The sequence below is a fragment of the Solanum dulcamara genome, chromosome 3 (assembly GCF_947179165.1).
Source record: "Solanum dulcamara chromosome 3, daSolDulc1.2, whole genome shotgun sequence".
NCBI classification, from domain to species: domain Eukaryota; kingdom Viridiplantae; phylum Streptophyta; class Magnoliopsida; order Solanales; family Solanaceae; genus Solanum; species Solanum dulcamara.
The window spans coordinates 33617310-33635756 of record NC_077239.1 but is presented as its reverse complement, the minus strand read 5'-3'; the positions used below and the strand labels follow the sequence as shown (position 1 = coordinate 33635756).

At 36.8% G+C, this 18447-nt stretch overlaps 1 long non-coding RNA gene across 1 annotated transcript; it reads right to left on the bottom strand.

The window, feature by feature from the left end:
* Positions 1–16979: 16979 nt before the first annotated feature.
* Positions 16980–18191, bottom strand: LOC129881614 (uncharacterized). Its single transcript, XR_008765638.1, has 2 exons — positions 18042–18191; positions 16980–17155 (listed from the first exon to the last, which is right to left on the bottom strand). It is a non-coding gene; the product is annotated as an uncharacterized LOC129881614 (long non-coding RNA).
* Between the last annotated feature and the right edge of the window lie 256 nt (positions 18192–18447).

Sequence of the window (18447 nt, the reverse complement as noted above, 5' to 3'; positions counted from 1 at the left end):
TTCTCCTTCAAGCCCTAGCTTGGCCAAGAGTCTCTCTCTCTACACCCCTCACTCCTCTCTCTAAATTGATTTGGTCAAGAAGAAATAAAATATGTTTTCAGCATTGGCCCATCAAGGTATAGCCTTTATATGCTTTTTATATGCAACCTCTAGCTTCCACGTGCCCACCCATAAGACATTTATCCATCTTTTATTAATTAACTAATTTGGTGGGGACCACACAAGTACTTAGTTAATTTAATCAATCACTAATTCCTACTTAGTCATCTAATCCCAATTAAATGAATTTCTAATCTCCAAAATATATTCTAATTAGAATTGGGAATTAAAGATTTCTACTTCATGTCTGAAAATGATCCCGTCTTTAACTTGAATCCATTCTCTTATGAATAACTCAATGTATGAAAATACAGAATATAATAGTTTGCTTCCCAAGGCTTCCAGTCTGATCCCGAAGCCTATTATAGAATTTGGAAAAAAATGGCATTGGAAGTGGGACCCACATTCAATTGTAACATCCTCGTATCAAACTTTATACAGCGCCATTAAGTCTGGAATGTCAAATTTGGTGAGGTAGCATATCTCATTTGCGCACATGGGGTTTCGAACGAATCCCGAGCACCTCGTCAAAGAATTGGTCAAGCCAAAGTCAAATTTGCACCAGTTGAGTTTGGTGTCGCTGCCAAAGCAACTCCTGGTCGCTAAAGAAACTGTCGCTAAAGTAAAATAAATTCACTAATGCGACCCGTCGCTAAAGAGACAAGGTCCTCGCTTAAGCTAGACCTGCCTCTTTGGGGTGGTTGCTAAAGCAACACCTGGGGGTCATTTCTAATGTTCAAGAATTCAGTTTGAGTGTTCAACTTTGGAGGTCAATTTCTCTTTCAATTTTGAGGCAATTTGAGTGATTCCAAAGTCTATTTAATATGGTTTTTTTAGGAAAATCAGGTAGTGTGCTCAGAAGTTAGTGTAAAAGCTTCATTGAAGGTAATTTCTTCTATTTTATTGTGGTCCTTTCTTGTTTTGGGCCAAATTATGAATGTAGAAGCATGTTGATATTGTAACTGTTTCAGTGTACGAATTGTGTTGCCTTTGGAACACAATCTTGCTTTAGCATTTATGACCTATTCTTACAGTCAATTCCGTAAGTTATGTAGCGGGTCCCATAATTTTCTATTTTTAATCCAAATTTGGCTCGTCTCCAAATTCGATAATTTTAGTATCAAAATGATCATATTGACAAGGTTATTAACATTTTGTTAGCATGGCGGCGATTGGAGGTGATTCGAAGGTTGAGAACTTCATCTTAGTGGAGTCGGAGTGCACGTGATCAGATCATCTTTGAGGTAGGCTACGATCTCCCCTTTTTGATAAGACTCTATAAGATATCGTTTAGTATATTTTACATGTGATTTAGGTTAGTATTTTCCCAAATTAGTATTTTCCTCATCCTAATCCATTCTCTTGTTCCCGCATGAGCTTTAGGTTAGAATAGTCCCCTAAAATCCTTAAATTAGGCTGTGGGGCTTCGTGGTGTGTTGAGTTAGCATTATTATCCTTTTTAGGATTTCTATTGATGGCCTTAGGTTAGGTTTGAGCCTTAGGTGGTTTATCAATTGCTTATTACCTTCTTAGCTAGATGTAGTTTTTGGTAGGGCATATTATGGATAGGATACACTTTATACTAGTTCTTGAGATCTATGGAGCTCATCGTAGTCTTAGGTTTTGGTTAGATGTACTCATTGGAAGCTAAGGTAGCATATTTTGGGATAAGGCACTGATCCTAGAAATATTTCTCCCCCTATCTGATTTTGAGCTATGTCTCAATTATTTCGTGTTTGTTTAGTAGTAGGCTTATGATACCATCTTACTTGTATCTATTGTTAGGACCGAGGCCGTATCCCAGGATCCATTGGATCCAGGTTAGTTCCTTGAGTTGTTTGATCAGTTGATGGAAGTTCCTATGTGTAGTAAATCCTGAAAAAGAACAAAGGAAGATCATGATAGGACTTGGTATTTCCTTTATGGCTGTGTGTATTTTATTTAGATGTTGGTGGTGGCATGCTTTCATTTGATTGAGCATATTCACTCATTTTGTGGTAAGATCTTTATATTGATATTTGAATTTTCACTACTACTTTTGAGAAGGCTTTCTCACACTTTCACTACTTTTAAAATGGTTTTAACAAGAGGAATACTACCTGGATTACTTGGTCACTAGTTTTGAAACTTATAAGGCATCAGGGACGTGCTCCTTTTTCTACTTGAGGCATTAGAGGCATCTGGGATGTACTCAATTTTACATGGATATTCGGAGTATCAATGACTGTTCTTGACTCACTTATTCTCCTGGGTTTTCTCTTGCTAGCTGGGCCATGCCCCTGGGAGTTTAGCGGTCGGTTAGGCGGCCCTTTTTTAGGGTGCTCATGCTTTGAGGTTACTGGTTTACTAATATTCAGTGTGGTATTTCTAGTTTTACATTGGCTTGACTTCTCACTTTCCAGGAACACTACAGGGATTCTATATGTCTATATAAGACCTGGTTAGAAAACTTCCACTCATTAGCATCTCCTATCACCAATATATTTTTATGGTGTGGTCCCCCGATTTTATGGGGACCAGGGGTATGCTTCTCATTATTTGTACCTTTTAGGGGTATGGGCGTCCGAATGATTATTGTCTAATTAAAGTTATTCTTATCTTTAGTTGTATTTGTAGTTGGTCTACGTGGTATTTGAGTTGAATTGTGGTTGGTACTCCCTACTAGGTTACGTTAGAATAGTTCTTGGGTGATTGCAGGGTTAGCATTGCCTGTTAGCACTTTATTTTCATTAGTAAACTCCTATGATGCCTTCTTCCTGTTAATTGGTTGTTGGATTGCGGTTTAGGTGCATTCTTTAACCCTGCTCCTTTATCTATGTCTCCAGTCTCCTTTTCTTATATCTTATCATTATTGTTATAATTCCTGATTAGTTACTTGTGCAACATTTACCTAATTATGATTTTATTATACTTTCTTTATCTGTGGAGCTCTGTCGTCCTATGTCTATTGAGTACCATTCATTTGTTACTCATAATACACTTCCTCCCCCTGCAGATAATTGCACAGGTTATCACGGTTTATTTTGACCGGTGCAGAGCAGCTTCTGATTCAGAGATTTTGTGAGCTCTTGGTATTCAGAGTTGCCGATTTCAATTCATGCTGAGCGATGAATAGTCTTTACTTGCTTTTGAAGACTGTCTGTACTCATATTTAATTGTAGGAGCCTTATACTACTTTTTTGATTTAGGTTCTTGATTAGTGACTAATGTCAGGTCTTGGAGTGGTTTCTTGTGGTTGTTTTCAGTCGTCCCCGTTTTTCTCATTATTTCTTATTTTTCACTTTATTTATTTATCTTCCACTTGATAGTTCGTTTCCTCTGGTTCTGGACTAAGGGTTAAGGGTTAGGCTTACCTACTGGTGGATGTTAGTAGGTGCTATCACACCCGAGAAAATGGGTTGTGCCAAAGCTACAGGCACAAAAGGGCTAACTTGTGATATAATATCTAAAAAGGCTAAAATTTAAAAGACAAATCAAAGAAAGCCTATTATCATCTTCTAAAAAGAGTAACACTTTCTATTTCACTTTAATCACATGTAGGGCAAGTTCTAGACTAAAATACAAAATAAGAAATAAACAAATTCTCACCACACATGGTACAAATGTCAATCAAGATGGATCAATTCAGCTTCTAAGATAGATAGGGTCATAACAAACTACAAAATAATTTATATATAGAATCCCAACTATGAGCCTAGGTGTCGAAAAGTCTATTTTTATTATTATTTTTATTTTAGCAATCAAGCATTCACAAGAAAGTACTACTACTAAAAATTAGGCTTAAATAGCAAGTACCAAGTCAAAAGGTCTTTTTTTTCTCTCCAAAAAAAATAAAAAAAAAATAAAAGAACAAGAACAAGAAAAATTATTCCCAAATAAATAAAAAATACTTGGTTCAAAGAGAGCACCTTGGAAAAGAACCGAAAAGAAAACTGTCACGACCTAATTTCTCAAGTAATCATGGTTCCTACTATGACAAACTGGTAGGCAAGCCAACCCATAATCCGGAATTGTGAATAATGAGATGTCAGGGTAGAAGACCAATAATTTAATTGAAAACAGTAAAGAAATAATAGGAGCATACATGAATGGGCGGAAGCAACTAATATATACAACAACAAGATACCTCCCTGATCCTCGAAGTCACATGTACAGAGCTACTAGTAAAATGGACTACATATCCCAAAAGTAGACCACTGAAATATAGATGTCTCAAAAAGCAAAAGATAGACAAAATGTATATATAGAGGGAGACGGATAAATTTATGATGCAATGTGGTCAACCACACCTCCGATCACGACCGCAACTATCTTGAATCAACGCCCATATCTAGTACTCGGACCTGCATCATGAAAATAGATACAGAGTGTAGTATGAATACCAAAATAATAGGTACTCAGTAGCATCATAGTCCGACTGAGCAAGATTAGCAAAAGTAAACTGAAATGAGGGTAAATGACCACAATCAATGATAAGGTAAGAAGTAAATACAGGTATGTACACGAGCGTACTAAACAACAAACAGAAAGATTCTTGCTAAAACCGTTGGGCTCCTATAAACACAACGAATACACTCGTGCACAAGTATATGGTAACCACCAGCACGGACCCCCATAAGCCTGCAGGTGCAAGAATAGCTGAAGTAAAATGAACGAAGCCAAAATGATTACAATAATATCACCATTTCCCGGAGTTGAACTGAACCATTCCCCAAACTCTAATACCTCAACACAACGCTAAGAGTAGATGAGGACATCATTTGAAGATTCATCAGTGAATCAGGAATTGAACCACATGTAAGCTGGACCATGGACTCCAACCGGGTAACTATAGCTAATGAGTCGACATGACAAAGCTCTACCATGGAGTTCAACCGGGTAATTGTAGCTAATGGGTCGAACACAAGTACGCTAGGCCATGGACTACAACAAGGTAACTGTAGCCAAGGAGCCTAAACACAAGTAATCTAGACCACATACTTCAACCAGGTAACTGCAACTAAGGAACTGAACACAAGTAAGCTACGACTAGTTTTTACTTTCTTTTAAAGACTATGTGTACTCATATTGTAATTAGGAGCCTTGTTCTCTTGTTTTGATTTAGATACTCGATTAATGAGTCATCCTAGGTCTTGGGGGTGTTTTTTTGTGTTTATTTCAGTTGTCTTCTTTCTTCTCAATATTTCTTATTTTCCATTTTATTTATTTATCCTCTACTTTATAGCCCGTTGCCTTTGGTTCTAGGCTAAGGGTTAAGGGTTAAACTTATCTATTGGTAGGTGTTAGCAGGTGTCATCACGCCCTGATAAATTGGGTTGTGAAAAATATACGGGCTCAAAAGGGCTAAGAAGTGATATATTATCTAAAAAGGCTAAAATTTACAAGACAATTCAAAGAAAGCATATTATCGTCTTCTAAATAGAGCAACATTTCTTATTTTTCTTTAATAAGATGCAGGGCAAGTTCTAGAATAAAATGTAAAATATGGAATAAATAAATTCTCACCACTCATGGTACAAATGTCAATGAAGATGGAACAATTCTTCTTCTAAGATAGATAGGGTCATAAAATACTATAAAATAAAACAAGTTATATATAGAATCACAACTATGAGCCTAGGTGTCAAAAAGTCTATTTTTATTATTATAATTATTTTAGCAATCAAGCATTCACAAGAAAGTACTACTAAACATTAGGCCTAAATAACAAGTACCAAGTCAAAAGGTCTTTTCTTTTCTCTCCAAAAAAAATAAAAGTAAAATAAAATAAAAGAAAAAGAATATTTATTCCCTAAAAAAATAAAAAGTACTCCGTTCAAAGGGACTACCTTCGGAAAAGAACTGAATAAAAAAATTATCATGACCCAATTTCTTAGGTCATAATTGTGCCTACTACGACCTACTGGTAGGCAAGTCAACCTATATCCCAGAACTGCGAGTAATGGGATGTTAGGATATAAGACCAACAATTCAATCAAAAATAGTAAAGAAATAATACTAACATACATGAACCGGTGGAACCAACTAATATATAAAACAAAAAGATCCCTCCCATAACCTCGAAGTCACATGTAAAGAGCTACTAGTATAAAGGAGTACAAGTCCCAAAAGTGGACCACAGAAACATAGCTTTCTCAAAAAGCAAAAGACAGGTAAAATTTATATAGAGAGGGAGACGGCTAAATACGAGATGTAATGTGGTCATCCTTTCCTTCGATCATGATCGCAGCTAGGTCAAATCAACACCGGTAGCTAGTACTCGGACCTGCATCATGAAAATAGATGCAGAGTGTAGTATGAGTACCCAAATAAAAGGTACCTAATAGGCATCATAGGACGACTGAGCAAGATAAGCAAAAGTAAATTGAAATGCGAGTAAATGACTACAACCAATAATAGATCCAGAAGTAAATATAGGTATGTACATGAGCATATTGAACAACAAAGAGAAAGAATCTAGCTACATCTATCGGGCTCCCATAAACCCAGTGGGTTGGCTCATGCACAAATATAAAATAACCACCTACACGGCCCCCCATAAGCCCGACAAGTGCAATAATAGCTGAAGTAAAATGAATAGAGCTAAAGTAATTCTATAATATCACCATTTCCTGCACCTGAACCAAACAATTCCCCAAAATCTAAAACCTCAACCCAACATTGAGAGTAGATGAAGACTTGAGCTAAAGATTCATCATGGAATCAGGAATTGAACCACGTGTAAGCTGGACCACGGACTCAAACCAGGTAATTGTAGCTAATAAGTCGACATGAATCAGCTCGACCATGGACTTCAATTAGGTAAATGTAGCTAGTGGGTCAAACATGGGTAAGCTTCAACCGGGTAACTATAGCTAATGAGTCTGAACACAAGTAAGCTAAACCACGAACCTTAACTGGATAACTATAGCTAAGGAGTCAAACACTGGTAAGCTAGACTATGGGCTTGAACTGGGTAGTTGTAGCTAAGGGATTGAACCAAATTAGAATCAGCGACCAACCGAGCATCACAAGGAGTATCCTCGACCCAAGTGCCAATAACATATCACTCAAGCCCGAACCATATACAACCTGAATCATCGAGGAGACTTCCACAATCAAGAACCAAGCGATACAGGAATGTTAGGAGAATACGGCCTTATGGAGGTAAGGTCAGAAGCTGTGTTACTGCCTAGCTAAAGCTTAAACTATCACACTCAAGTCTTCTATATCATTCTATAGGGAACTAATCGTCCGAAATGACGTCATAAAAGTTCTAAAGCCCAACGACACCAATACCATACAAGTCTAAGGCAATACTAGTCTAAGCCTAAAATAGGGCCAAACATGCTTCCAAAAAATATACACCAAAGGCATAGCGCACACAACAGGGTGGGGTAACCAACAAGAACATGAGTCATGCTTTGCAGTCCAACAATTTCCCCAAAATAGTACCTAGGACATGGATTCTAGGAATTTAGCATTCTCGACATCCATCCCTTCCAACTCATATAATTCAATATTCAATTTCCTAAACATGCTCAGTCTTATGAGGGAAAAACCATAGCCTACCTATAGGCCGACCCTGTGTGCTCTAACTCATGAAGTCAGAGCTTTTCCCTTATGAGCGGCCTCCAAATGCCTCCACGCTATTAACAATAGAATCACAACATTAATATGATTGTTATGAGACTAAAATTATCTAGTTTAGATATGGGCCAATTTCGTTGTCAAAACTGGGAATTTTGGGACCCATTCTGTATCTCATAGAATTGACTCCGAGAATAGACTTTTACTACTACCCCAGCTCATATTTCACAAGGGAACACAATTCACACACTAAAGCAGACCCAAACATAACAGGCATAAATAATCAACTTCAAGGACTAAGAAGTTAGAAATGTAGGGGAAAAAGTGAATTTTACCTCAGAGGAAGACTCAACTCCTAATTTTATACACACAACTGGGTTCCCCTCGAAAATCTACACAATTTAGCCTTTGAATTGCCCAAATCCCCCAAGAATTGAAGGAGAAAACAAGGTTTAAAGTTTGAGAGAAAATCTAGAAAAGGGTCTTAAGAATGATCCTCTGATATCGCTTTAATGACCCCTAGTGATCGCTTCAGCGACACCCACCAAAAGGTTGGCATCGCTTTAGAGACGCTTGGTCGCTTAAGTGACCAATTGCTTTAGCGACAGGACTATCACTTAAGCGATACCCGACGAAGAGGACTGGTAACTTTGGTGAGCTCCTGGCCCCTTTAGCATCCAAGGGTCACTTTAGCGATGGCACTAGACCCAGCTGGTGCAAAAATGAGCTTAGCATGCCAAATCCTTTGATGGGGTACTCAGAATTTATTTAGAACCCCGTGTGTGCAAATGCAATATGCCACCCCTCAAAATTTGATGTTCTAGAATCAATTGTGCATTCAAAATTCTCATACGAGGTTATTTTAATGAAAGGTATCCAAGTGCTATTTTGCGCCCATTTCCACAATGGGCCTCGGGATTATACCGGAAGCCTCGGGAACCAAATAAAGGGTCATTCTAGACTAAATTCAACATTTTAGAGCTAACCACACTGTCAGAATTTCCATTTGAGCACATTTTTCAAGAATTTTGACCAAAGTCAACTATAGGCCAAATTGCAAAGGCAAAAATGTCAAATGATCTTAAACTCATACTGATTGCCTCGGTACTCATGCCAATCATGCTACCAACTTAATTTGGCCATTTTGGAACTGATGAAACCATCAAAATTTTGTTCTAAGTTCATTTTCCTGAAGTTATGATCGAAGTCTATTTTCAAGTTATAAAAATATCACAAACAGGAAAACAAGCCTAAAACCTAAGAAAATGACCAGGCGACCGAACAATCAGTGCCAGTATGTCATAAATTACTTGGGGTCACTACATGAATATTCTAAACAACAGAATGAATGAATAAATTCAAAAATGACCTAAAGGGTCATTACAAATCCACTACTAAAAGAACTTTGATCGTATTTATTCATTATCCAAAAATCCTATTCTCATCTTTTACTCTTTCTTTTAAAAAGGGTTTTTAACAACGGAAAGAGAAATAAGAAAAATAGCATATCAAAAATTATATATCACTCACCAAGACTCTGGTGTACAGAAAGCACGACCTCAGAACCAAATATTTCAATATCGTAAGCAACAAAGGCATAAGCATAAGCCAAAAATTACAACGAGTGGCCAACCAAAACCAAATAAATCAAACATGTGGCATCCTAGGTCCAAATCACCTAAGAGAAAGTTCTAAGGATTCTAAGCGATGTAAACAAGCCAAGCTAGCACCTAGACTAAGGCTCCAACGCCTAAATCCCAAACTAGATACCAACGATGATCATCAACTCCAAAAAGCTAAAACAAGATATCAACACCTAAATCACCAACCTAATTACTCGTTACCACCAAAAATATATCAATTCCAAACAAGGCAAGTCTAACAAGAGGAAGCCATAACCTACGTAAAGGACAAAACGGCACACGAACTGCTAAATCTTAACTTTTCCTTTTCGGGTCACCTCTGAATGATGGCACTTTATCAACAATGGAATCAAAACGTTAATACGGTCGTTATGGCATTAAAATTATCGAATTTGGAGATGGATTAAGATTTAGAGTAGAGATTGGGAATTGTGTGGCCTGTTCCGTAACCTACGGAATTTACTTTGAGAATAGGCCTTAAATTTAAAGCCTAGCTTGTGCTCCAAAAGGAAATACAATTCATACAACCAAACTACTACAACACCATCCACCAAAGTCTTCAACTTATTACAAAAACCACAAAAACTTCAGGGAAAAAGGGAATGTTACCTCACAAGAAGCCTTTTCTCCTAATTATGAAAACCTAGCTTGGAATATTGAAAGGAGAATTGATTTCACGACCTAAGCCTAGGGCCTAGAAGTGACATAGGTAATGAGGAACCTGAAAGTACTTCAAACAAGCTTCTTAGCATTCTTTTAGCCTTTCATAAGTAATGACAATAAATAAACAAGAAGAAATCATAATAGTAAATCTTCAACATACATATGTCCAACAATACCTCTAACTTTTAGATTTAATGGGGCTAAGACAAGTCCCTAGGTCACCTTAAATCATAATAGAAAGAAATTTCATAGTAAGTGTCTAAAAATCTCAACATATCATGTTATATCCCATACCTTTGTGCTCCGGAACGTCTTTTTAAGCTTCTTGAAAGTTATCCCATGACCCAAATTATCTATAACATGATCAAATAACTCTAAGGAAGGGAGGACGTGATGCCCCTTAAGAGTGAAGGTTGGAAATAGGTCTATAAGGATTTGAAATGAGTTGGAGGCCAAGTAATGAGTCGTAGGACTCGACTTACTTGAGTAAGCTATCAACTTGGATGTTTTACGTACTTAAGCTATTGGAGTACGTGTTGAGCTTACGTAGCAAGGAATACATAGGCTCTTAAAGTAAGACGAGATTACGAACCCACAAAAATGAAGCAAGCAGGTGAAAAGTAGGTGACACACCTACTTGGGCTAAGTAGGTGATCCACCTACTTAGGGTGGACCCCACGCTGCCACATGGCAGCGTATGATTGGTTGTATGGCGTGAGATGGTACACTGGGGGTCTGCCACGTGTCATCCCTAGGGGATGCCACATGTCCCCTTTTAAGGACACACACACACACATATATATATATATATGTGTGTGTGTATTGCTGATCAACATCATTTTCAGCATCTTAGCCTTAGAAAAGGTTGAGAGAAAAGCTAGAGAGCAAGAATAATGGAGCTACGGCTAGGGTTCTTCCAAGGTAAGTTCCCTGATTTCTTTCCATGAATTATTTATTTAAGGTATCTTACGGTTATATGACGGTGTTTAATAACATAAAATTTATCGTTAGAGAAAAGAGGAGGTTTTTGTTCTTGTTAGCAGACCCATTTTTGAATGATACTGTTGTTAGTAAAATGAGTATAACTCCTTCTGTAAGGCTTCGTTTCAAGTGATTCAAGATGTTTTAGAAAGCTATTTCATAGGGATATAACTTTTATTTAGCCTCTAAAACCCATTTTTGCTTTTATCTTCTCAAAAAAGGGTGGTGAAGCATGGGGGAGCTGCTGCCCATATTTCGTTTTAGAAATGCTACAAGGACTGCTGTTCATATTTTGGGCATATTGTTTTGTACAAAATTGTTGTAGGGGTGGTTCAAAATTTTATGCGACCCTAAGACACATGTCTATAACTTTCATTGAAGACACAAATCCTGTTTTCCTTAATTATCCCTTCGAAACTAAGAGACAATACAAGACAGTAGGTTGTCCAGAATTCACGTTTTGATAATTTTGGAGAGTTTGACGAGTATAGGTTAAGGTAAGGGTTTTCCTTTCAATTTGGAGTTTATGGTGTGGTTTTGAAGTGTATTATACATTGTATAAGTGGTTGAAAATAGGTAAATTCCATAAATATGCTTGATGTTCGAAACAAACCAAATTGGAGTTGCTATAGTTAAATTGTAGTCGAAGCAAGGTGTTGTGCATGTGGTGTGTGCATGAAGGTGCGTGGTGATGTTTTTCAGGGCCTAAAAGTGTTCTAAAATAGGTGGGGAAGCTGCTGGTTGAATCCACATGACCCTTCGCTTCGTACGGTTAAAGGTTTTACAAACAAGAAACTAAAAACCCTATTTTGATATCGTAGCTTTGAGCGAGTCGCTTGGAGTTTGTATTATGTAATGTTGAACTGAATTGCTTGTATATATGCTGCAGGTTGTTGTTGTTGGTTGTCTGTATTGCTTAGGGATGTAATTGGAAATTCGTATAGGGCATGTTATAGGGGAGGTGCTGCCCGATTTTCATTAACTTTGTAGCTAACTAAAGAGCTAGTCGAGGAAGCGAGCGAGGAAATAAGTTCTATGAATACTCATGTATAACTTAAGATGCTGAAAAGTCTAGGGCTGTTGATATTCATATTTCTTTCATGTTTAATAGGTTCAGAGGACGACGAGGCGAATGCGGTAAAGATTAATCCGTAAGAGGTATGTAAAGCCTATCTTTTCTTTCCTTTGGGCATGTCTTAGACTTAAGTGACAAATTATATGTGTATGAAGCTTGGGGTAACTCTATTCATGAGCTCTGAACATGATTCATGATTCATAATTCGTACTCACTTCTGAATGTTAAGACTCTAAAGGTAGTTAAGCTCCTATCCTTCAAGTCTTCTATATGCTGAAAAGTAGTGTATGTAAAGCTTAACTCTTCTTTTCTTGTGGCATGTCTTAGCCATAAGTGGTTGGGATGTGTGATGTGGAGGTAGTTCCATTCTTAGAACCCCGAGCATGACTCGTTAATCTTAGTCACTTCTTGATGTTAATACTCCCGCGATGGTTGAGTTATGTTCTTGTAAGCCTTCTACGTGATAAAAAGTAACACACGTAAAGCCTATCTCTTCTTTTTTTCGTAAAATACCTTAATGTAAGTGAAACGATATATGATATGAGTTAGAGACAAATTCCATTTATAGGTTCTAGATGTGACTCATGACTTGGACTCACTTTTAAATGATAAGGGCCATAAAGTAGTTGAACTACGACCCTTGAGCCTTCTATATGCTGAATAATGATTGGAGGTGTAAGCTCTTATACCTAGAGACCCTTTGACACACCTTATGATGATATTCAGTAAATGTTTGTTATGCTACCAAGTTTTATGTGCACGTATATGCATTAACATATTATATAGGGATTGGGCCGGACATTTCTCGTCACTAACCTATTATGTATAGGGATCGGGTCATACATTCCTCGGTACTAACCTGTTATGTATAGGAATCGTGTCGTACGCTCCTCTGCACTAACTTGATATATATATGGATCGGGCTGTACATTTCACAATGCTAACAATATGCATATTCCTATTGTGATAGATGATGTATTTGTAATACTGAGTCCCCGAGTGGGCCGGATACGGTATCTGATACTGGTAGATAGGAATTTATTTTATAAGGTGCAGGTACAGTGCCCTACTAAATGTTATACTTGATTTCCTGCATCCTTATTTCAGTTGTTATCTCAGTTATGTTATGCTTATATACTCAGTACATATATCGTACTGACCCCCTTTTCTTCGGGGGGCTGCGTTTCATGCCTGCAGATACAGACACAGGTTTTGAGAGTCCGCTAGCTTAGGATTCCACTCAGCCAGTTTGGAAGAAGCTCCATTGATTCGGAGGCGAGTTGTAGGACCAAACATCCTATGAATATATTTGTTTATTCAGGGGTACGGCGAGGGCCTTGTCCTGCCATATGTTACTCTTAATGTTCTTAGAGGTATGTAGACCTATATGTGAGTTATACGTGTAAGTTCTGTTCAGTTATGTCTACATAATATATTGTAAATATTAAGAAACTATGGCGGTCTTATCGGCTCGCATGCCATTTCATGATAAGATACAAATGAAAGAGGCAACATGCATGAAAATTATATGACCTATTAGGGTTCTTATGTATAGTTCTTATATTATTCATTACATCCGCTAGATACATATACGGGGGCCCAGGTCAGACCCCAGTCGCGGACCACAGGGTTGGGTTGTGACAGAAGTGGTATCAGAGTAGTTCATCCTTGGAGTGTCTACAGACCGTGTCTAGTAGAGTCTTGATTATCGATGTGTTGCACGACACATGTATTAACATGAGGCTACAGGACATTTAAGATGTTTCCTTTCTTTCATATCTAAGGTCGTGCGATAGAGCCGAGTCATAGGAAGTGGAATTCCTTATACTAACCTCTGATTTCAGATGAAGGACAATGCCGATAGAAGAAAATGACTAACAATATGGGAAGTTACAAAGCACACAGATATGCTAAGGCATGAGAGAGTTGTGCCAATTAAGGTATGGAAATATGATTGACATGTAAAGTCGGAAATTGAAAGGAAAAAGTAGATAAAGTTGAAAATTGAAAGGAAAAATGGACGGAAAGACTAACAGGCGTAGTTTGAGTTGGACATGTGAGGTAAGTCCATCATTTTATACTATTGTTGATATTGGGCTCTCTGTGAGGCTACAATATGATGTGACAAGATACGTATATATGTATCTTTATGCATGTTGGCCCTGTGAGGCACTGTTGGTATTTTCTGCATGCAAGTTTGAGATAGTAAGAAATACAGAGGAAACTCTATCCAAATTTTCTAAGAAATAGAAAGAGAATGGGATACAGGGCTGTAGTATGTCTTGAAAGGTCGAGTCCACAATAATGATGAAATTAAGATAAAGCACAAGTATGGCTGACCTCGAGAAATAAGTTAATTGCTGAATTGATGGCAATAGAAACTAGGAGGTCGATATTGATATGGTAAACCGAAGTTGGAAAAGACTTGTGACCCTAAGAAGATGATTTAAGGAAGACTAATAGATCTGGATAGAATGATATATTAAGGTACCTACTGAATTAATATTGTGATATATACGTAACAAAAAAAGAAAAGGACAAGAAATCTCCTCTATAGTAAAATAGGAGGAAACTTGAGGGTAAGTAAGAGAAGCGAAAGCAAGTGTGACAAACTAGACTGTGAGTGCATGCCGGTACAGTGAAATATGTAAAGTAGAATAAGTTAAGTGGAAGACAGAAAGGCAAATAGTGAATGAATAAGAAAGACTTACACAGATTTATAGGGAATGTTCAGAATAAAAGGTCAAGTGGTATCCACTAGAAATAAAGTTAGTATTATGATGAAGATTGAAACACGGATCATTAAAGTATAAGTGCTCCCGAGTGTAGAATTTGAACTAATTATGAGCACGAGCTAATTACTGATCGGGATGAATGGAATATGGCTTTGAATACACCACTACATTAAGGATATTACGCGAATACCAGTGTTCAAGACTAGAGTTTGTACTGTAAATTGAGGGTTCTAAGCACTTCATGATAGTATTAAGGTTTCGTACATGGGTAACCCAAAGTATAGGGGATGTAAAGGAAGATATGGAAATAACATAGTATACTAAATAGGTTAGAAAGGACTCCTATGCATTTGGAAAGTTAGAAATAAACAGACAATGACATGGATACACCCTAAATGGGAACGCTTAAAATTCAAACGAGACCTCACAAGGGATGGATGCGATTATACCAACACTAAGGCACTGGATCCAATCAAAACTTCGAAGTTAAGTGTGCTTGGGTGAGAGTAGTACTAGGATGGGTAACCCCCTGCGAAGCCCTATGCGGCTGTGATATGAGATGATATGGATTTATGTATACATTGGCCTTGCATGATATTGTTGGTATAAAGAAGTATTGTGGATATGTGACTCCACCGTGAAAGATGATAAGACCCTTTTATATAGGGGATGTAGCTTTGCAAAACAATTGATACAACTTATGAATGGCGGTATGCCAAGAGTAAAACCAGGTGATTATTCAATAAACGAAGTTGGTAGTAGCCATGTAACTGCTATATTCGAATACATAAAGGGAAGGTATAGGATGGTTTGAAGAGAAACCTTTAAGGTACAACCAGTCCTAAGGAAAAAATCTATAATGGAGCCCTAACAACAGATGAAGGAAGTAAGAAATGATACATGTTTATGTATAGACTAGTATGGCAATGCTAAGGCATCTTTCGAGCCACTTTAAGCTCCTACACATATTCGTGTAAAGAGTACAATATGATGTATGGTAAGAGAACTGGAAAGAAGAAATGGAAAAGAAATATCACCTGTTCTCTATGCCTACGGGTAATCTACCCTCTTAAATTGACTATATAGGTTAATAAGAGGCCTTTGGATGACAACCAATACAGAGAAACTTGAAGCACTCGTAAGACCATATGAGACTACTTAACATTCGAGCATGAATGTTCTAAAGGGTGGAAGGATGTTATACCGTGTACCTTTGTGCTCCGGAACGTCTTTTTAAGCTTCTTGAAAGTTTTTCCGTGACCCAGATTATCTATAACATGATCAAATAACTCTAAGGAAGGGAGGATGTGACGCCCCTTAAGAGTGAAGGTTGGAAATAGGTCTATAAGGATTTGAAACGAGTTGTAGGCCAAGTAATGAGTCCTAGGACTCGACTTACTTGAGTAAGCTATCAACTTGGATGTTTTACGTACTTAAGCTATTGAAGTACGTGTTGAGCTTACATAGCAAAGAATACATATGCTCTTAAAGTAAGACGAGATTACGAACCCACAAAAATGAAGCAAGCAGGTGACAAGTAGGTGACACATCTACTTGGGCTAAGTAGGTGATCCACCTACTTAGGGTGGACCCCACGCTGCCACATGGCAGCGTATGATTGCACTACAAGAAATCAACTCTTTTGTTGCATAGAAAGTCGCTACAGAAGCCCTGAAAGTCGCCACTAATATCTTTTAGTGGCGACCTTAATGCCATGGTAAATACTTCCATAACTAAATGTTTCTTGTGACGACTCTTATAATTCGCCACTAAAATAGCTTTTTTGTAGCAACTTAAGTCACTGCTAAAAGTAAACAAGTATGCCACAAAAAAAACTTCTACAAAGTATATGTTAGGTAAGTCGCCACTGAAGTAGGCCTTTAGTGGCAGTTATAGTTGCCACAAAAAGTATTATACTACCAATGGCAACTTTCATCGCCACTAAATAAAGGACTGTAGTAACGATTATTGTCGCCACAAATGTATAATTCTTTCAATAGCAATTGTAATCGCTACTAAATCTTGAGGTTTGGTGGCAACTTGTTTGTCGCCACAAAAATTACTTCTTTTATAGTGAAAAAATTCATCATCACTAAAACCTTTTTATTCAACTACAATAACCAATTTTAATAATTTCCTCTAAAATTAATATATCCTCATATAATTCTATCAATTACCTATTCATATATCAATATAATCCAAGAAACATCAAAATAATTCCCAAACCGAATATCATAAGTACTTTCATTACTAAGAAATCAATAAAATATATATTTCACAATAGTTCATTGTTCAATGTCATTAATGCATACACATATGAAAAAGAATATCAAGTGCCTTCAAGCTCCTCCTTTGTCGACGCCATTTGAGATTATGTAAGAACCTTGCCCCTATTAGGAAAAACACAAGATCACATTTGTTATTCTTATAACCTTAATGTTAAAAGAAAAAGGGATGGTTATAAAAAAATGTTAATAGAAAACATGGTGATCAAAATAATATTGCACTAAAAGATTGCAAAACACATCTAAAAAAACAAAGAGACAATATATGTCCAAGTATATTTATACAAAATAGTTTGATCCAAATGCACTAAACTCAGAAATTCAAATTACGCCCAAGTAGATTAAATAACAGTTTATCAATTTAGTTCTACACAAAGTTTATAATACAGAATATAACCATAAAAAAATGAAAAAAATTCAACGACACAAATATATAGAGTGAAAAATCTCACCTCGCTTGAAACTGAGGAGCCAAAAATTTCCATCAAAATGGAAAAAGTAAAAAAAAAAATGAAACAAAAGAAGGACAGGGGCTCATATTTTCTGAGAATTTATTCTAAAATTCAACGATAAACTTAATTCAAAATAATTAACAACTCTATTAGACATAAAGACGAGGTTTTCTCTTGAGGCCAATAACCACATAGAACTAGTACTCTACCAAAATGTGGGGGCCTTTCCAACATATGTGGTGTATATCTTAGCTTAGAAAAACAAAATTCTCCCTTCGCATTTTCAGAGAGAGAAGTTGGACAACTACCTCTTTGTTTCAATCAATGGAGAAATAACTTCATGTATTTCACCCTATTTGCAAAAATAACATCTTAAGTAGTAGTACTTGTGCCCTTAGTTATAGAACTGATCTTAATTATAAAAAAACACAATAATTAAGGTTATTATTCGATAAGATATTTATAACCCCGAGAATTGATTATTGGCCACTTGTATTGTAGTTAAAACAAAAAAGTCGATAAAGATACAAATAGATTACCTGTTGAATTCTCGACATATAGCAGCCACTTGTATTGTATGTGTAAAACAAAAAATTAGTTGAGAAGCAAGAACATTCAATTATCCACACATTCATTTATAGACCTAGGAAAATGGAGGTTGCTGACCTTCTTCGAGACAGCAAATCAGTAAATTGTCGTCGAGTCTTTACCTATGAAAAGCTTATTCAACTGAGTAACCTAAAAACTGAAACTTAGATCCTCAATGAAGTTGTTTAAAACTATGAAAACCAAAATAAGGGGGAAATCTTTCGAGTGATTTTGAGAGGAGATGATTATACCAATTAAATTATTAACTGAGGAAGTTGTTTAAGAAGGAAAGAAAGAACCTTTAACATAAAGTTCACCGAAATGATAAACTTCAGTTTGTTATTTTAATGTTGTTGC